Here is a 21,435-nt window from a genome sequence, read left to right as displayed (position 1 = left end):
TTAGAGACGTATGGCTTCAGGAAGCATTTCTGAAGGTAGAGAATTAGAGCAGGAGAAGTTTAACCCTTCGTTGTATGATCTCTTTTTTTTTTTAATTTGGAAATGAAATATTTTCAAATATAAAATATAGAATTTCATCCAAGGTCCTTAACTAATTGACTGCAGTTAACTGGTTAATGAAATTTCTGGTTAAATCTTTTAATCATTGAATGATTAATATCTTTAGGAAAGTTCCTTATTAATTGTCCTTTTAATCGCGCCATCAAGCACACTGTTGCAACTTTCCCACGACATTTCCCTCCGATTTTAAGTAGCCAATGGCGCACCCAGTCAACAGCACGGTGATTAAGTTCCTCGTCGAGCCGAGCAAGGACTAATCGCGTGTTTTCCAACATTTCCAATAAACCCGATTCTAGGACAACGCACGCTACCCGGAACGATTTTTCCTCTCCCTTTTGCGACCTCTGCTCGCTAAGCGAGAGGGTACCATATCATATAGGCAGGCTATTCAACGGCAATTCGCGTTAACCAGGATAATAAATATATTAACCTGGACGAGTTGCATTCACAGAGATATCGGTATCTTCAGGAAGGCACCTTCTACGGATGAATACGTTTAACCAGTCCTTCTTCCACTTACACGTATGTTATATTCCGTCTCTCGAACGGATTCGCTCAGCTGAATATTCATGAGGACGAGCCAACTTCGATCCGCTTGATCTTACCAGAGTTTTACTTTGCCTGATTTTTTGACGTCTGCTTGCCTCGGGTAAAACGTCACTCCAGAAGAGAGTAGACGTTTTATAAAGGGCTGTCATGTTGCTGATGGTATTTCTTGAGTGAAAAGTAAGTGAAAAATCTGGGCCTCGGTTAAATATTTGGGTCACAATCGTGCTGATATTGATAAAATAATAACTCTGGCGTTTTTATTAAGTCTTGAGCTTTAAATTGATGTATCATAAGTGGTACTTTGAAAAACTTTTATGTCATCAAAATATGTCTGACTTAATTGAAAGTAGTTCAGAAGTTCTCGAATCAATCTCATCCTGTATCACTTAAATTCTTGAAGCAGAAGCGCGATGAACCGCGACGGAACATGTATATCCATTGAAAGCCGAAAACAAGCTTTACTTTAAATCCCTGCCGATCGAACCAATTACATTCCACGTACATATTCGTGGCTCGAGATTTCTCTCGATAATCACATCCGACGAGATCCCTTCTTGATCTCGGCCGCAGATTTAATCAAGTGCGGACGTCTCCGACGGGACTGTGTCGCTGAAAAATAACAAAACTGCGAACTTTCTTACGGGCTCATTACACACGTCAATTTAAGCCTGGACGCTGACCCCGGGATCGCAACTTTCGTTTCACTGCTCGGTAAAACGTACCAACTATTCGAGTTTCACGAGCGAGATTCTGCGTATGCTCGACACTCTTATTTATCAATTTTATTAACCCCTTAAAACTTACGTTCTACGGATACTCTACTTTCAACAAAGTACGGAAATCAAAAGTGGAAAATGGAACGCTTGCGTAAATAAAATTCAAGAAACATTACTGAACACTGATCGCATACACATAAAATCAGAAAAAAATATCAATTATTTAAATTTATGCCAAACATTGATATGTATCAAAGCCATTGAAACTGACAATATTGATCCTGTTCTGCATAATCGCGAAACATTTATCAGACCCCTATATTAATATAACATTATCTCCTTAATTTTTGCTCGTAAAACACGCTGGCGTACCGTGTAACAGCCAAAAATGATCAAACACCATAACCATAAATTCAACGTTAATACCCTTAACGTTAACTCCTGAAAAAAAAAAAAAAAAAAAAAAAGAAAAGAAAAAAAATGAGCGGAAGGTAAAATCTTCTCTCGACCAACGCAAAACCTTCGTCATCTACATCTCTGTCACGATTTTACGGTCAACGTCGAAACACACAGCGCATCGAACGCAGGATTTTCACCACCACCACCTCGTCTTCATGGTGGAAGTTGTTCGCCAACGTTCTCTTCCGTGTCGTCTCCGGACAGCGTTTATTTACGAGGATCCACACGGTCGGACCACGCTTTGAAATCAACGGATAAGCGGCGTCCTCTTCACGCAACACCACCACCGTTTTTGCAATGTCTTTTGAAAACCCCGATGAAAGCACCGATCTGTCCGCATCGAGGGGCCGCAAACCGTTACACGGCACGGTTGCAAGCGTGTCTCTGAAGCAGACAATCGCGTTGCGACACCAGGCGTTTGTTTCATACGGGGAACATCCAACGGAAGTCGAAAGACTGAGATTTTTCTCAAAATTCTACATATATTTTATCCGAGACTTTTGTATTTTCTCTCGTAGAAATAATATTTCTTCAAACTTTTATTAGAATTTTCATTGCACCCATGTTTGGGTGGGTCCTTGAATTTCCATAGAAATCCGTCTCCCATATTAGTAGAAATTATGGATAATAAGAATAAGAAGATATCGTGAAAATAATCAAAGATTTGTTAAAAATAAACATCTTAAATCAACCTGATAATATGGATGATGATTAAATTCCAATCCTTGTAATTACACGATTTAAAGTAAATTAAGTTTGCATTAGAAATCTATCATCGCGATGCTACTAATAATCTAGATCAAACTATGATTTTGTAAAAGTTTGTAAATTAGATGAATGATAAAATAGCCATGATAGTTGATGCACTTTCTTTAAATCTTGAACTTAGCATTACCGAGTAAAAGATGTCAGTTACAAAATGAGAGTGTCTGATATGATTTACTCGTTCGGTTACATTTACATCCGGAATGATCGCAACAGAATGATATCACGTGCGATTCGCATCGATTACCTTGGTAAACTGGACTTCTTTAAACGTCAAATAAATTGAAGACACGCGATGCAACCGAAGACGAATGTTCTAAGACACGCGATAGTTAGCAATAAATGTAAGAAATTATTTATATCGTATTATAGTGACGTTAGAAAAATTTATGAAATGGAATAAAATAGAATTAACAAAGGAGATTGATTACAGAGTGTCTAATACTGATGTTCATCAAATTTTATAAGTTTATCTGATAACACTTTATGGGACATTAATGATTGTCTTTTCTTAGGATCTTAGAGCACTTGCTCGTAAATCTGAATAAAAATTATAGCTTAGTGGAGACTTTGAAGACTTAAGTCTTAATGAAATGAGTTATAAATATTTTCCAAATATATAAATAACAATTTCCATATATTCTTTATGCAAGTAATTATAATTTTTGTAACAAAGAACCCATAACTCATGGAATTATTAAATTTCTAGGCAGAAGTTGAATCATCCGAACACTTTCCAGCTTATGCAAATGGATTAGAGTCTTCAGGAAAAGAAAAACACCATAACTCACTACATTAATAATACCTCTTGTTGAGTAAATACGTATCCTAAGCAAAAGTCAAATGGTCCAAACACTTTTCCACGATTTTCAACGTTTTATTTATCGCTGCGAGTTCTTGTAAATCATTCATCGATTTTCACAAGCATGGTCAGCTAAGGTTTCACGAGCCTAACCTGCATTATCGTAAATTTTACGCTCTGCCACATTGCTTCGTCATAAGTGGCACAAGCACGACTCTGTCGACTGCAGTAATCATCAATCTGCACATTCTCAAAACGTGTTTGCACAAAGTGGAAAAAGAGCCGTGAAGAGAAACGAAAGAGAAGAGGATATTCCATTTGCCTTGTCAATTCGTACGTCTACCACGAAACAGGCACACTGCAATTACGTTTTCTTCTGAATCTGCTCTGAGGAAGGATCTTCTGTCTATCGCGAATATCTGTACTCTTGCTAAACAAAGACTTAATAGTCGGCAATTTCTACGTTCTCAATAGCTGTCCGAACGAATTAGCATGAAATGTTGCTTCTTCTGTCAGCTTTGGTTCCATGTAAATTTCAAATGTTCAATACGCTTGGCAATTTTGTCCTTTTTCTTGTGCTTCTTAATAATTGTGATTACCCTTGTCTTATTACCATGATTAAATTGACGCGTTACCGAGACCAAGACGGAGAAAGTTATTGGCAAATTTCTTGACACTTGGGTCACCGATGGCCCACGGCGTTGTTTCAAGACACATTCACATTTACATTGAATATATTATATCTTCTCACATTTTCTTTATTTTCAGTATTCCATTAAGGACTGTTTAAGAAGAAAAATTAAAAAATTTAATTCCTATATATTTCTATTCTTATTTGGAACACTTAAAATTCAACGGTAGGTATACGTATTTGTTTAATTTTCTTTTTAAATAATTGAATACTAGAAGGTCGATAGATAATCTGCAAAGTCTTAAAGGAAGTTAATTCGGTCATGAGAAGATTAAGGTCTACGAGCTGCCACGTGGATAACACTGTTGACGACCGAATCAACTTAGTCATTCTAATTAGTCCGAGCAGGGATCAGAAACAGGAAGATTACTGATAATCCTGGCACTTCGCCTGAAGGAAACATACATTCGTGTCGCAGATTAGGTTTCCCCGTAACAGGTGGATCGGTAAGTGATAGCAACCTGCTCGCGAGCTTAATAATGCTAATTGAAATTGACAAGTCAATTCACTTAAACGAGAACACGATGATCGACCGTCGTTACTACCTCTATTTAACGCGTTGACTGTTACGAGGGTCGCTAGTAATTGACGAGTGCAGAAAAGGAAAGAAGAATTTCAAATTATGTTGATAACAGAAGTACTATGCTAACAGGTTGATTGCCAGTTACTAGATATCCTGCACGTGATGATATAAATAAGAAAAATAAGAAGTTTCAAAATAAATTTAAATTCTGAATCACATATGAGTGTTAATTTTTGTCTCGTCGAAATTATCACACACCTGGCCATTTTCTATCATCTTCCCTTTTTTATATTGAAAAGCAATCACCCATTTCGCGCCTCTCTATAGGCAGCAAACGATTCGTTCGTTCTGCAACGAAAGGTTAATGCAATGCCAGTAATAAACTCGTGAGCATGCACGTCGAAGGAATACCATATCGATCAGCCACTATGAGTTTCTTCATAGGGGTCGAAAAATACCAGGTCGAACATCTTATCGTTAATTGCCGCCTTAGAAAGTATACCATCGAATCCCAGCCGGGTATCGGGTTCTAAAAGTACGAAGAGAAATCTTGGAGGCCCGCAAAAATCAGTCGGAAGCTAAATGAGTCGCTGAAAAATTTCGCGGATCGACGTTAATTTATGCTACCGTTTCGCGATGGAACTTATTCACCATTCGAAAGACTGGTTTCTAGAAGGAAATTATTGTGTTTTTACATCGTTTATGACTTCCAGGTATTTGCAACATTCGTTTAGAATGGATTGAATTTTTAGAATCAATTAGAACTACTTTGAATATTTTGTTGAATTGTGAAAAATAAATGGAACGCTTGTTTGAAATATTTCTGATATTATAAATAAAGTTATTTAGAAATATTTAAAATATTTTTCTGGAATATTTGAAACATTCACAGTGCTTAATATATTTATAATACTTTAGAATAATTAAAATAATTTGAAGGCACTCTGATTGTGAGTATAATTTATAAACTTTGGATTGATATTTTCAAGAGGCATTCCGTCGAAACATTCCGCTCACTACAAGAATTGATCGAGATATTCAAAAAATACAAGTTCTTTAACGCTGCCAACAAGCCGCTGTCGAGTTTATATTCATAAGAAGACAAATCTATTCGCTCGAGATGACCTCCATTTTAATGCCGTAGAGGCACTAAATGGTATCCGATGAACATACCGATAATCTCTTTGATTGACAGTGAAATTGCTTGTGTTTTACACGGAAATGTCGAGCTACCTCAACGAGCTAAATGGAAATCGATAACGTCATTTAAAATGGATCTTTATAAAAACTGATAAACTATTTATATCGACATTCATAGTTTCTTTCAAAGGAAGTCTTGCATTAAGAAAGACAATTCTTAAATTTAATTTTCTTTTTACCCATTTCTTTTCATTAGAAAAATAATGTATTCTAGTTACTATGAAATTTTCCAAAATAAATAACTAACATTGGAAAATAAAATTAATCATAAAACTTGTTCGAGTTAGAATATAAAACACCGTTAGAGTTCACGATTCGCTTCATAACTCAAGGTGCCACTTTCCAGCAGACAAGATTACAAAATAACAGGAACAAAAACGAAATCAGAAGCTGAAACAAGTAGCAAACGCGAACCGCTCTCGTTTCCGTCTACTCGTCTTCCAGCTTACAATTTCAATTCCACGGACGTATCCCTATCAAACACCTCATCGAAATTGCAATTTTCCAAATGGATAGAAACCAACGGTTCGCGGCTTTTCCAGCTTCAAGAAACCGGACTCATTCATTACACGGATGTTAAGCATATTTTTGCAATTTCTAACGCCTACTTCTATCGACGTGTGTCTTGATCGAGCAACTTTGTAGAACAACGAAGACCCATGAACGAATCGTCAAAGGCTGACGAAGATGGGCTCTTAGAGATAGAGATTACAGCGTGAAAAACAGAGAAAGAGAGAGCGTAACAAGGTGGAAAACAGGTGTAGTTAATACGGAAAGAAAAAGGAATATCGAAAAACGTCTTAGTTAGTGTAGATGAAAAAGAGAAAATAGGGATATAGAACAGGGAAAATGTGATCGCAGAGGGAAAGAGTAACTTTCTACATTAATAAGAACGGATTGATTTCAACTGAAACTGGCACGACGAAGACAGAAGGGCACCGAAGAAACTAATGAAATGGGAAATCAGAAAGAAGATAAGAGCTGCAAAACTTATATAAACAAATAAGTAAGATAAAAAGTATAAAAACAGCCCCATTCAGCTGATTTAATAGGAAGAAAGAAGAGAAAAATGAAGTTCCACTTTAGCATAAATTAAGAGACAAAACAGTAGAAAACAAAAATAAATATCATAACTCTGTGCAGTGGTGAAAATGAAAAGAGAAATTTTGTAAATGATTAATAGTATCGAAATTAGAATGGCGAGAGCAGAATAGATAAGTAATTAAATGCATAGATAAAAGTAATTAGCAACATTGTATAAGAAGTAGAATAATCTGATGTAAATTATCCGAATCACCAAGAACAAAGACGAATAGAACAGAAATTGCAACAAAATGGGCTGCTCGAATGAAAATTAATTGAAAAAGGAAGTAGTAAATTGGTAAAGGAAAACACGGAGAGATATACTGAAGAAAATGAAGATTGCATAGGGAAAGACGTAGAGACTTTGTAGAGCGAACATATTATGATACCCTGTGGCGTTTGCATGATCACGCTAGTGAGACGTTAACCACGGACGTATCTATAGCAAATCGGTACCTGATTCTCGCCATTCTCTGTGCTCATCGAATCCACCGAGCATCGATGCATCTCACCATCGCGTCGTCCAACTTTCTTCCGTCATCCATCTTCCGTGACCCCGCGCGATCCTCCAGTCGACGAATTTTCCTGGAATGAGTAATTAACCATTAATCGCTGGAAAAGTAATTTTCGCCGGGTAAACGGGGTTCGTGGTATATAGAAGTTAATTAGAGGATCCGACCTATGGAAGGCGATCAACTATTCGCGTGTGTGTGTGTGAGATGAAGTAGCCGGGCTTTGGGATGATGCCTGAGAAGGTTGCGTGAGGTACATAGAGATTTATCAATGGTAGGTTATCTGTTGGTTTTAAATTAATGGGATTGATGGTGGCCGATTTCTCTGCAACTGTTATTTAGCTAAGTAGCGGTTAAACAACCGTGATTGATAAATTATATACTTATTTAGGGTTTATTTTAAAATTACCCTGAGAAATAGGTTTGCGTCTTAGAACTTTAGAATCTCGGAATTCCGAAAATTTGAAAGACTACAATGTTAGGACCACCCTAACTCCTACTTGTTTATTAGAAAATCGTCATTAAGTATTATCGTTGGGTGCGAACAAATGAAAGTCTCCACACATAAAGGTGAAAGTCATTATCTGGATCCAAACATAGTATCGTTGTGAACAAGTGGATTCAAAGTGTACAAGCTCTTCAGACTTGTCGTCCGTCATTCTTCGAGTAGAATGCAATTCGCGGCACGAACGTACATACACCTCTGTACCTGTTCTCCAACCAGTCGTCTAAACACGGACCGAGGTATTATTCAACCCGGACGGACTTTATTTCAACTTCAATTTCGTCCCGCGTATGTTTCGTGTACGCTCGCGATTCACGTGAAAGCGTTGCAGGACAGCTGAATGAATCTGCTTGTCATTCGGCGTCTTTGTAATAAATCTTGCTTTCATAATTGCCAAGCTTTGACACGTTCCACGGATCTAGCAAGAGCATATTTATTGCTATGGACACCAGGGAATCCTTTTATTTTCTTCTCTTTTTTCCACTAGATAACAGCGATCCTTTAGGATTACCGATAAAGTAGCCGGCAAGAAAAATGATATTAACGGTCGATTACCAAAAATGGTAGTGAAACGTTGTTTGGACCAATGAATTTCATTCGAAGATCTTTCAAAAGCGTTTAATTAAAGAATCTCTTTGGTTAATTGAAAATAGTTAATTCGAAACATCTGTGTGCGTGATTTTTATTGGAATGGAACGACAAAGGTTCTCGTATTTCTTTCTTTTTTATTATTATATCCATTTGTAAGATGGCTTTGTGTTTTGATATATTTATACTTTAAACTTCCTTAATTAGTACCTTAATAGACGTAATTAAAATTATCTATAAGGAACCATACTATCACTCTTTCTTTCCAATCAGTATCAATAATACCCCATTAACTCAGCTACCATCAGCACACACCCATGTTAAGATAAATTCCTAATGGAGCCATGAAAGGGCAAACAGGAAGGCTGCTTTTCATCGCGTCTATGAGGATCTCCTGAATCCTCTAATTCAGTCGGTACTCGGGGACAGGATCTCGCGGATTCTCTCTGCTATCAATTACGCAGTAGGTCGACGTGCAGCTAACATTCATTACAGGCAGAAAGGGTTTGCGCAACGCACGTGTCGCTCGATTTATGGACCGAGTCGGAGCATCGAGTCTCGGCGGGGACAGAATTATCGCGACGAACCATCTCGCCTGTCCTCGCTACGAAGAAAACCTCGCGATCCACCATACACTCCCGTTCATAAATGATGGAACGCTAATTATTTTGTAACAAAATTCCTATTAGGATGGGGTAGATGCTTTTATCATAATTAGCGGTCCAGGGGAAGGAGAAATTACCTTCTGCTTCGGACAAAATATTATTTTATATTTAAAATTTATTATGGGGTAGTTTTTCATCGTTTCCTTTCGATTTTGAAAAAATCTAAAATAAGTACACTGGGGTGCAATATAGGTTTTTTAAATTAAGAGGGAGGAATCTCCCACCATTTGATTTTAATTTTGGGAGAAGCCAAGAAAAATCCAACGCAAACTCTCCCACTCCTTCATATCAAATTAAATAATTTCCAATTTAACGAAGCCAAAGTCCTTCGTTTATATTTTCCTTTGATGAAAAGGAGCCTATGTTGCACGCGACTGTACATGGAATCGTGCTAGGCTTAGTGGTACGAGCTTTACGCTCGTACGCGAGTATCCGGACGCGTTTCGTGATCGATGCACCGGCTCGTGTTTCGACCACGAAGAGTTACGTACATCCAGGACAACATCCACTTAGGTTCGTCTCGATTTGTTCGAACTGACGTTCGTTTTCGTCCAACTGTCCGCCATCGGACAAGCTTCCGAATGAAGGAAAGTTTCTGCTCGAGCTGGAAAATTACTTTACGAGCTGAGATAAGACTGGTTCCTACGATGTCCGATGCTGTCTACTGGTCGGGAACAGGTTGCATGCTTCCGGATTTAATGACGGCAATGTTTTAGAGAGAATGATTAATAAAGCGGGACTTTGGAGTATTGATAAGATGAGAAACGTGCCCTCCTTCAGAGAGCTGAATGGTAATGTTACATTGGTTTTAAGTTTCTGGGATAATTATGATATGATTAGAGATACTAATTTTGTAATTTGAGAGTCGGAGGTTGAAATTCAAATTTAATTGAAATATTCAACAAGAATTTCAGATGATAAAATATTTTCTCCCACGGTCTTTATTATTGAACCTGACCCTCCAAGTACTTTGTCGGCGTATATCAAATGGAAAATTTGTTCGATAAAAGATATGAACGGCCTGAATCACGTTGCAGTCTCATTGCTTTCCGTAACCAAGTGAATTCTGATGTTTAATTGAAACCTGGAGAACTCGATTACCTGTTCACTCTCAGGAACGATTGATTTATCGTGAAACCATTTGGACGCTAATTAACCCATTGAGATTACATTTAGTTCATTATCATCAGTAATGGAGCACAATGTTTGCAACATGGATGCTGAAAAATTATAAGAGGAGGAGATAGTCTGTTCCTGAGAAAACTTGAGGCAATGGCTGGTGTTAGGAAATAAGAAAACGAGTAATTAAGTGAAAAGTCCTGAATTTAATTTGCCAAATTGATGATTAAAATTCGAAGCAGTTACTCGGGGTGGTTTCCTCGTCACTCGTTACAAAGAAACTTAGACCGATAGGCATTAGGCAACTCTCTCTCTCTTGGTAACACCTCGAAATCCATCAAGTTTAACCCATAGAATCCATAACTCTCGGAAAACGTAGAACGCATAGCGAAGCTCTCGGTGCCCTGTTACCGTAACACGATTCCGTGAACAAGCTTGAAACTCGCACGATACATAGACGCAGCTGGCCGAGACTCTTCTAATTAGCTGCAATCCGTCTTCGTAAAGCAGAACGTGAAAAAATCAGGGTACAAGGCCCGCGTTAACGCAGGCTCGATCGGTTTTCACAGCTTCTCTAACCCATATTCGAAACGAGCTGATCGAACGCCATGCCGCGAGAAATCGCACGATTGTGCATATACACGCTCGTCTATCCTGAAATCGTCTCGATCGAACCGTGCCCACGCAATCTCATTGAAACTTGTTACCTGTGAGCGAACACGATTCGTCGATGAAAAAGAAGAAACTCTTGCTCAATCCCTCGAGTGTTCGTTAGAGAGTTTTTCTACAGTTTCTAAGCGAATGGAAATTGTAAAATAATATTTCTTTTACATAGTGATTTATTTTCAACAATGGGAAAATTTTCGTTATTTCAAGAAGGAAATAGTCTTCTTGAATATTGTGACAGGGTATCGAAACATTGTGATTGCTGACATGTGACTACAATTGATCTCGAAACAATATTGTTCTTCAAAACGATGAAAAATCGATTTTCTTGCTCAACACTACTCATCATCATCAAATGTGGCTCTGGTCACGATCAACAGAAACTGATTTCAACGTCCAGCTTGATGAACGGCTGTGTACAAACGTCTTTTCACAGGATGCTCGCCTCTAGTGTATCTACATATAGAGATACGGAGAAAAGAAAATGCATGCTTCTGACTGCGAGAGTAGAAGCTAGCATAGTCAACGAAGCATGGAGGAAAAGGATAAAGTAATAAAATGAAAAGAGGGAAATTAAAATTTAAAGAAATTAATTTGCCACTTTCGAAAATGACTGTTAATATTGTAATTATATAAAATTTATTATGTGAAATATAATAACTTCAGTACTACCTACTACTACTTCATTCATTTCTATGATACATATTTAATGAACCATAAATTCAATGTTTCAAATATAACAACTGCCCTTTTGATGAAGAGTTGTTTGAAATGCAACTACAGAATGTCAGCACCCGATTCACTTGTACAAATATAATTAAATCCTTGATTGACTAATAGTAGAATTTTCTTGTGAATTAACATGAGGTTTAAAACGAGGCTTGTCTGTTGGAGATTGAGAAACCACTTGAACATCGACTGATCTGTTTGAAGAGTAAAATAATGATTTGATAGACATCGGAGAAACAGCTGTCTTGTTCAAACTATGAAATGCTTAAATCGATTAACGATTAAATATGGTGAACGTTAGAAAGCAGCTAATTCATTTGAAGAGCAAAACACTTACTCGAATCGACGTTTAAAATGCAACTTACACCAACTACCTAATTAGTACAATCATTTGGATATTTAAAATATTTGATAGTTGAAAAACAACCTTTCAGGTAGGAATGATTGAAAATTACTTTCAGTTTCTCGTGTAGAAGCCCGGTGCATCGTTGCACTTGCAAGAAAATCAAATACATCAAAGAAATTATTCAACATTGATGCATGTATCTAATAATGCAAATGATTATCTTATCTAATACATTAATCCTAAATTTAAAAGTAATCTTTCGAGTAATAATGATTAAAAATTGTTTTTAACATTTTACATGCAACCAAGTGCATCGTTGCATCTATAAAAAAAACCAAATTCCTACAAAAGAAACAAGACCTAAAATTAAGCGCATCACTGCACCCTACGTTTCCTGTTTAAAAAACAAACCAAAAATCCCTACAATAATTTCTACCGATACCATCGATTTCTAATAGCAAGCAGCACGACGTAGTAGGAAACAGATCCATGAAAAATAAGCCCGAGGAACTGAGAAAGAGAAACGATATCTGCCGCAGCAGCAGCACAGCAGCAGCAGCAGCAGCAGCAGCAGGAGCAAGCAGCTATAGTCTGCTCTGAAATAGTTCCTTCCAACCGTGAATCATGTGGTTTCTTAACGGTATTGTGAGTTAGGTGAAACAGAGTGTACATGTTGTACGTTCATCGAGGGACGAAGAGATGGAAACACGTATGTAGGTCTCGTATAGCGATTGGTCGAGACAGTGTGCTGGCGGGTAGGACAGCTACGGCATGGACTTACCTGTTGCACCTGGCTCGGCGTGGTCACACACCGGAACCCCCCCATGATTTTGGAAACTGGTCTCGACTATACGCTTCGTGACCCATATCCATTGGTAGCTCTACGAGCTGCTTAGATATCGATGGAGGATGGGATACCATCGGAAGAATTGCCATTCTCACTGGTTTTTAACCTCTGATGCACTTTATGATGCACTCAGATAACAAAGTGCAGTGAAGGAATTGGAATAAGTTACTGCTTTGAAAATTATATGTAATAGAAAAAATACTATAATAAAAAAATATTATTTTAAATATTGAAAATTAATTATTCCTTTTCTCATTAATTAAAATTTCAGTATATAGAAAACTACTAAAATTTTGAAACTCATACTTATAGAGATTTATCTATGCATTTCTTTCAACATTCCATTTCTTATTCATAGAATCCTACCTACCATGGACGATTAGAATTTATTATCAAATAGACGGGATCAAGTAATTATTATTAATCGAAAGCATCTCTGAAACTGGTTCTGATTACATACTTTATGGTCTATGAACCAGCTATTTAAGCGTGAACGCCAACGAATGTTACCAGCAAATACATGAAACTCCGTCAATACCTAATAAAATGAAAACTATCTGTAATTTAGTTGTTCAATTCCTCGGCCATTTACTTGGAGAGTAACAAAAGAAACGTTACCCAGATATCTTAAAATTAAAAACAATTTGAAACCTTCTTCAAAGTTTCGGAATAAAAGGGATCTTGTCTTGTATTCAGTATCGTTTGAGAATCTATGAGATACACGTGTATTATTAAAAATTAATGGAAGAAGAAACCTGAGAGATTCGAATGGAATGCAATGCTGCACTCAGGCTGCCTTATAATTTTGAAAACTGGTTCCGAGGCTAGAAACTTCATAACGTCTATTACTATGAACTTTATGAGGAAATCGGAATATTCGTTGTATTTAATAGCGAAAGACACTCGACGTATCACTGCAATGTAAGTCATCGACTAATGGTGAATTAGAACTGTTTACGATTCTGAAAGCTATTTTCGATTCTATGCACGTTTGTGTTGAACGATATCACGTTGAAATATATACAATAAAAAAATTTTCTTTCTGCACTTGAAATATGTAGTTATCGAAGCGACTAGATAGAAAATTGAATATTCTAATAAATGAAAAAATTGTTACACGTGTAGTGGAATGAAATCTAGGATCTCGTGTTATTCTTATTCTGACCTATATTCTTCGAGAATCTTTGTGCGGATATTGGGGAAACATGTTTGAAAGTTGATAGGAATTTACTCCTGACCAGGTAACATTAGACTGAAGCCCTCTATGATTTGGAAAGCTGTTATTATGTTGCCTGTGACCTATATTCTACTATAAAAATTTTAAAATAGTAGGTATCTATTTTTAGTTCTAATTGATGAATAATTAAATCTTATTTTCTTAGTACACATATACATAAATTAATACAACTTTTTCCTGTTTTATATAACTCAGGCGAGCATCAAAAACAATGAGTCATAAATCTACTAGAAAAAGTAGAATTTCAATTAGGTAAAATTTTTCCTAAGAACCACATAGGTAATAACAAAATTCAATAACCAAGTTACACGTGACAGATTAGTATACAATTACATAAATTACTTTCAGAAAATTGTTAATCAACACCAACACATCGTAATACTAACCATCGAAGAAAATCTAAACAGAATCCACTATACAATGTACCACCAATCATTCGAAATTATTACAACCAAATTGTTTCTAAACAAACATGAAACACCTGATAGAAAAACAGATCTACAGAGGAGGATGGTATTAAATTACACCGCGACACCATACGAAACGAGACAGGAAAATTGAATGAAAGAAAAAGAAGCAACCTACATACGACAAGAGTAAAATTATATTTAACCATTAGATATCGTACGATACCGCAGAAAATCCACTTGAACAACCGCTAAACAAGCTGAACGAAATCACGCGAAGACGAGCAAACGTAGAGACAAAGGTAAATTATGATTAATCATTAGAAGCGGCGCAAAGTACTCTGGAAAAAGCATGAAATAAGACGAGAAGACGAGGCTAAATTACTCTCAATCACCACGGTACTTTCGCGTACCTACATCCGAGGTTGTTCCATTCATCGTTAGAAAAGCAGGATGGACATTGAAGACGAAGGGAGAACCGCGAGTTTGCCTGGAATAGTAGTAAATCGTTCTGCGAAGCTCGATTCGGTGGAGCTGGGCACGTTTACAAAAAAGCTCGTGCTCAATTAACGATTCACCTGTAGCACCTGACTGCAGGAAACTGGTTCTCCTCTGAACCAACCCGCGAGTATAAGTGCTTGTTCCAAAAGTAATGTGACTGCTTGCTTTATAACTTATCAGATATATCAAGTTCAATCGATACACGCGTTGACTTTAATGGAATCTTGATACTGGCATAATTTGTTAACAAATTTCAAATTACACGCGTTGCAAGAAACTACTTTAGATTCTATAACCTTTCAAAAATTCAGAATACAAAGTTTTGAAACTTTAAATTTAATTTTCAATAAAATTAAAATTTTTGACTATCAATGACACCTCGAATAAATATTTAAATAATTGGAAATTTTGCAGCAATCGAATCGTTAAGAAATTTCGAAGAGCGTATTGAATATCCATTCCCGTTCAAGCGAAGTAAAGTTGCGGTTAATCGCGAGGTAGAAAGATCCGGTCGGACAACAATGAACCCGCTCATCCAGCGGAAACGCCAACGATTTTGAGAGCAGCACGCAAGACAGCCCCGAGCGAATCTCGGGCCTCTTAACTATTCACGATTAGATGTAGAACACCTACGCGATGAACGCTGCTCCTTTTGCCTCGAGTCACAAATTTTGCCGTTATTCTTGAAGCATTCCACGAAAATGTCCACTGTGGGTGTCAAGATGAGTGCTTATAACTTTGGGTCCGATTTTAATCAAAGCAAAACATCCGGTTGAAATGATTCGCATTAATAATTACTGCGATTGTAGAATAAAGATACTAAAATTTCAAATGTACCCATAAAGAAAGGGTTAAAACTTTCGTGGATATTTATTTTGTCGCGCTGAAATGCTCATCGTCCTCTCAGAGAACAGGCTGAAATAAGATGTTTTTATTCTTAATCATTAACCTGATTTACGGAAACGAAGGCACATTATTCACCGTAAGGTGTGCCGCGGAATCAAGTGGTCATGTTACTTATCGTAAAAACACGCCAACTATCGATGACTCGTTAACAGAATGTACTACGGTGAAACTTAGTTGTATGGTAATTTACAACTACTCTGGACAGGACAATAAAACCTGCATTCTGTGCTGGTAAAATATCTTTTCAAACTATTGGAAAGTCATATGATTAATTAAATGAAATTTAAAGCGTTAGAAAACGATGTTGTTGAATTTTTCAGAAAGAAATTGATTGTTCGTCAATTTCTCACGGTACGTGTCAGAGAGATGTGATTTTTTAACACCTGGAATGTCGTTAAGTCAACAGGTCAAGACGATGTTAGCCTAGGTACGATCCGAAAAAGCGTAGCCACCTTCCGGTGGACATCATCTCAAGGATCGTTCCGCTTTACGAGGCCAATTACCAATGGCCGCGGGATGCAACTGGACGTTCATAGTTTCCCTAACGAGCCGCGGGGAACCAGGCCCAGAGACGATATTAGCAAAAGCAACTGGACTAATGACCATAAAGGGATACCGAACAAACCGTTAACGTTATTAAGAATATCCACATCCTGTTTCTGCTGTCCGCGCGCCTGCCTGCCGAAGATCCAGCTAAACCGGAGCGAGATATTACACGTTGTTGGCTGATTTCGAAACATCAAAATCCTACCGCCATTTGATAACATAAAAGTACCGTAAAACAGCACTTATTCTCTATCAATTATCAACCATAAAGTTCCATAAACATGACCGAATAAGAAAATGACGAGCTTCTGTTTGTAGCTAACAATGATTCTAATAGAATTCTGACTAATGCAAAGACTAATGAAATGAATTGAAAATTTTAATTACGTTCGATTCAAGTAAGTAACCATAATTAACTAAAGAGTATATGTAATTTAGAGCAATTTACAGCATCAATAAATATAGACTTTCTAGATCATGTTTTGATTCAGGAATGGCATTTTTAATAAATCATCTGAAACAAGATGGTAGAAAGAAAGGGTTGCAAAACAGTGTACTGGCACCTGATCTGGCGAATATTATCTATAGATCTGGTGCAAAAATTATCTACAACCAAAGATCGGCTTCTCGGTGAAGCGTATCGATACCACGGATGTCTTGGATCAGCTACTACAAGAGATTTACTCTCGGCTCTCTAAGACCAGTCTAATAGCAACGATTAATAGTCCTTCTAGCTAATTGCCCCGACGATATCATCTTTTTCTACCTTCGTCCATTTATCCAGAATGATTCTATTCACCGGCAGCAATTATTAATATAACTACAACAAATTCAACACACCAGCAGATTGAGAGTGAACATTGTTTAACGGTGATCGTCGTTCCATTAAGACTACAATGGGTGATCAAATATAATACCTTCTTTAATAGAAGAAATATTATTAGTGTCAATTACAAGTTCGTTAAAATTTTTAGACATATATTTTTAGAAATTATAATAATAGCAAAAAATACATAAGACCATTTGTTTATATATAATATAAACCTTGGTTTCAAAACCAAAATATTTATGTCATGGTAACAGTGAAAATATAAAATATGTGATTTTATCTAATCATAATATTTTGATCACCCACTGTATAATATTCCTGTTTTTTCCACCCATTCAACATCCCGGTAAAACACGATGTATTGTGGCGATTAACGGCACAGTCACGAGGAATCTTTTCTCTAACCGAGCAACGAACTAAACGACGTGGTTTCTTAATAATCGATGGGACAATAAACGACGATTCATTGGCCGTGGCTATTGGGAATAATAATCTGTAACGGGGAAAAGTTGATCGAAAGGAGGAACTGCAAATTCGAAAGACCGTGACTGGCCTGGAACGGCGGACTCAAGGCGTCGATTATTCATCTTGAAACCGTGACGACGCTCCCAAGTTCGCGTATCCATCTTCCGTTTTATCTTTCGTCGACGAGCTACTTTGAATACGTCTAGCTGGTCATTTTACACCGACAGCGAGCTGTCTAAACACTTTGCACAATTTAGAAATTTAATCGAAGTAGGTTGATGGAACGTCATAATTCGACTTTGGAATAAATTGTTGAAAAAATTCAAATAAAAACCAGTTCATCCCCCAAGTTAGCTCTCTGACGAATAAAGTAAAATTTACCTTCATCATTAAGAGAAATAAAATATCATAAGCTCGTAACACCCCATCAAATACACATTCTTGCAGCTATATTTAGTCATGAAATTGTTCAAAACACCCGATCATTGTTTGCTTCTCTTGCAAACTGTAAGTAGTCACGGAACTTCTCTTCACAGCTTCGCAATAACCGTCTTTTTCCTTTCCATCGTTCGTCAGCTAATAGATTATTAACCGATCAGTGGTGTTTTCAGCCACCGGTGTTTATACCTATCGGTAGTACCTTCGACTACTTCCTACAAGCACGAACCTAATAAAAAAGGAACAGAGAGGAAGCTCATCGAAACGATGGGGTTTCCATAGCTGCAGGGGATGCGTGCCGTTCTAACTCTTATAGATTTCGCATAAATTTCAATTTATACTGAAATTAGGCAATATTAGATGCTGGACGTTTTTGGTAAAGATGAAGAACCCGGTTCAACCCCCAAAAAATTCCCAAATAAATATTTATCAAATTAGGAAATTATCGCTTATCGAAGTGCGAGCTTTTCAGACATCCAGGTTAAAATACTATGCGTCGTTCAGCATACCGTAGGTACACGCGCTAAACAGGTATTTAAAGCGGTTATCATTTATCGCGAAACCGTTCCGAGACGGCGATCACCTTTACACGGTCGAACCTCTTCTTTTTCCCTCTTTTTTTCGTGTTCTTGTTCGCGCTCACACGCGTGTACCGGCTCCGCGTGCTGCACGTGCTAGCAGGATCATCGAAGGTAGGCTCTCCAGAAGAAAAACGGAGATCGAAGACGGAGACTTAATTGCGGAATAGCAGCGCACGTGCAGACGTCGATAACGCGCGGTCTTTCCGTTTCTCTGACATCATCGATCAGCCACCCGTGCGTTTCTTCTTCTTTTTCACCACCTTTTTATCACCGCTACCACTATCACCGGTTTGTCGGCCATTTTTCCCGACCACGGTTATTAGTCAAGATCGGTCGGCAAATTTTTACCGTTGATAAACATTCTTGACTACCTGGCCGGTTGGATGATTTTCCCTCTTTGCAGAAACGTCCCAGCCGCTCGATCCTCTAATTAACATCGCTCTATCTCGACGGACTTATTGAACTCGTAATGCACCTCCGTGATTCTTTCCTTCTAAACCAGTCACGAATGTATCATCAGTATGACTTGAACTTCTCGTGACCGAATTAATTTTCATTTATAAGAATTTAACCCTTTTTTTATTACACGCGTCGTAGTAATTGTTGTATTAAGCCTGCACGAAATCGGCAACTCTTAGGTTTCAGTCACCATATTCTTTTGTTGCCTTATAAGTACCCAAGCAACGTAATTCATTCTCAACGAGCGTGATTTCATTCATTCAAAAGCAACCTGCGAATCACCTTGCGGATGATTGATTTGCAAATGAACAGTTAACCTTCGATCAAAATTACAGAAACTGCTACACGTTGCAATAGAAATATGTTTAAATTGTTCTTAGCAGAGGAAGCATGCTCGAATGCTATATAAAAATTATTTTCAAAATAATTTTCTTATCTTATTGAGAAAGAAAATGATTTCCGATAACATCAAAGACACTGGAATACCCACCCCATATAGAAATAACCACCTCGTGAAAAGTGTTGAATAGCAAAAGGGTTAACGCGATGAGAAAATGCAAGATACCGCGTTTAACCGGGACGCGTGCAGCTCGGTGGAGGGCAGGGACCCGTGCTATGCGCTCGTTGAAGTCTCCGGGGCAGTGAGCGGCTGCGCGGCCGCGCGGCCAGCAGTAGGTCGAATCAGGCCCGAAAAGCTCTTACGGCCTACGTCCTTGAGAGATCCTGCAGGCCGTGCACGGTGTTGTCCAGCGGTGGTAGACCGCAGACCGTACGTCGGTTGTGCTGGTGTTAACTCACCAGCACAACAACGACGCCGGTGTTCGCCATGGTACAACGGACGATTTCATAGGATACGGGGATAGTCGGTGTGTCGAACGACACGTGCAGCAGCATCGGGAACGTATGTACACGTAGACGGGCACCGGTGCGAGGTAGTACGAAAGGGGTACCAGGACAGTCGAGAAGGAGAAGAAGGAAGAAGTGGAGGAGGATGCGAAGGTAGTGGTGGCGACAAGGTGCACAGAGGGGAGGTGAGGTGTAGATGGTGTAGTGGTGGCAATGTTCCATGGAGTAGGGGGTCAAAGAGGGCACGGGGATACCGGAGAGAGGGGTACAGGTACCGCTATACCTGGAGTCGCCCGAGGCGAAATACATACCTACCTACCTACCTAGTATATATTCTCTCGGCTCGTTGTACCCGCTAACATCGTCTCTGTTCAACTAACCGATTCTCTCTGTTCCTCGTACCTACGACTCTCTACCCCCTTTCGTCGGCGTTCCGAAGCCAGCGAAGGTATACCGCTGTAAGTCCACCATGATGCACGCCATAGAGCGCACCGCGGCCACCGTAAGACATTGCGGCAGCAGTGCCTTGCCTTGCCTTGACTTGCCGACGTCCGTCGTGGTGCTGCTGCAGCCGTCGTCGTTTCGAGCTGCCTCCGTTCTTCCATCTGTCACTCCTTTCCTTCCTGTTTCTCTCTAGTTGGTAAGCCTATAAACGTGTAGCAGGCAACTGGTCAGACTAGAAATCCTCTTGGTCGAAAACACAAGGATCCTGTTCGTGGAGTCTATATGAATCCACCAGAGGTCAGACCTCTTCTCTCGTTCCTCCCAACATCCGGCTTCTTGGGAAGAAAAACAAATTCCTGGCTGTCCGAGTATCCGCCGCAGCCGCCTGTGGAGAGCCGAGAATTCGAAGAGAACAGCAGCCGAAGGTGCACCAAGGTAGTCTCTCGAAGAGGAACACGAAGAAGGTTCTCCTCTTTCCCCACCTACTGCTCCGCCACTACCTACCGCTACCTCCATCTCCTCCTTCCTCCACCTCCACCACGCGTACAGTCGTACGGTCGCCGGCGAGCAATACGGTTTACGGCCGCGTGACACTGTCCCGGACAACATCGCCGTCCACGAACAGCTGGATCCACGTTGGATCGGAGTTTCATCCTTCCGTTCGTGGTGCGTGTCGCCAGGATGGTATCCTCATTGTCGCGGTATCATCGTTCGTGTAGCTGGTGAACCGATTATAGAAATCATCGGCACACACCGAGACTGCGGTGTCTCCTCCTTCGGTTCTTCAGGCTGAATCCCAGATCCCAAACGAGAGTTTTCGTTCCGTGACGAGTGAATCGACGCGACGATACCCGGTCGTCCTTAAGCCGTAACTGTACACGACGATCAACA

The sequence above is a fragment of the Osmia bicornis genome, chromosome 6 (assembly GCF_907164935.1).
Source record: "Osmia bicornis bicornis chromosome 6, iOsmBic2.1, whole genome shotgun sequence".
Classification (NCBI taxonomy): Eukaryota; Metazoa; Arthropoda; class Insecta; order Hymenoptera; family Megachilidae; genus Osmia; species Osmia bicornis.
This window is presented reverse-complemented; position numbering follows the sequence as displayed.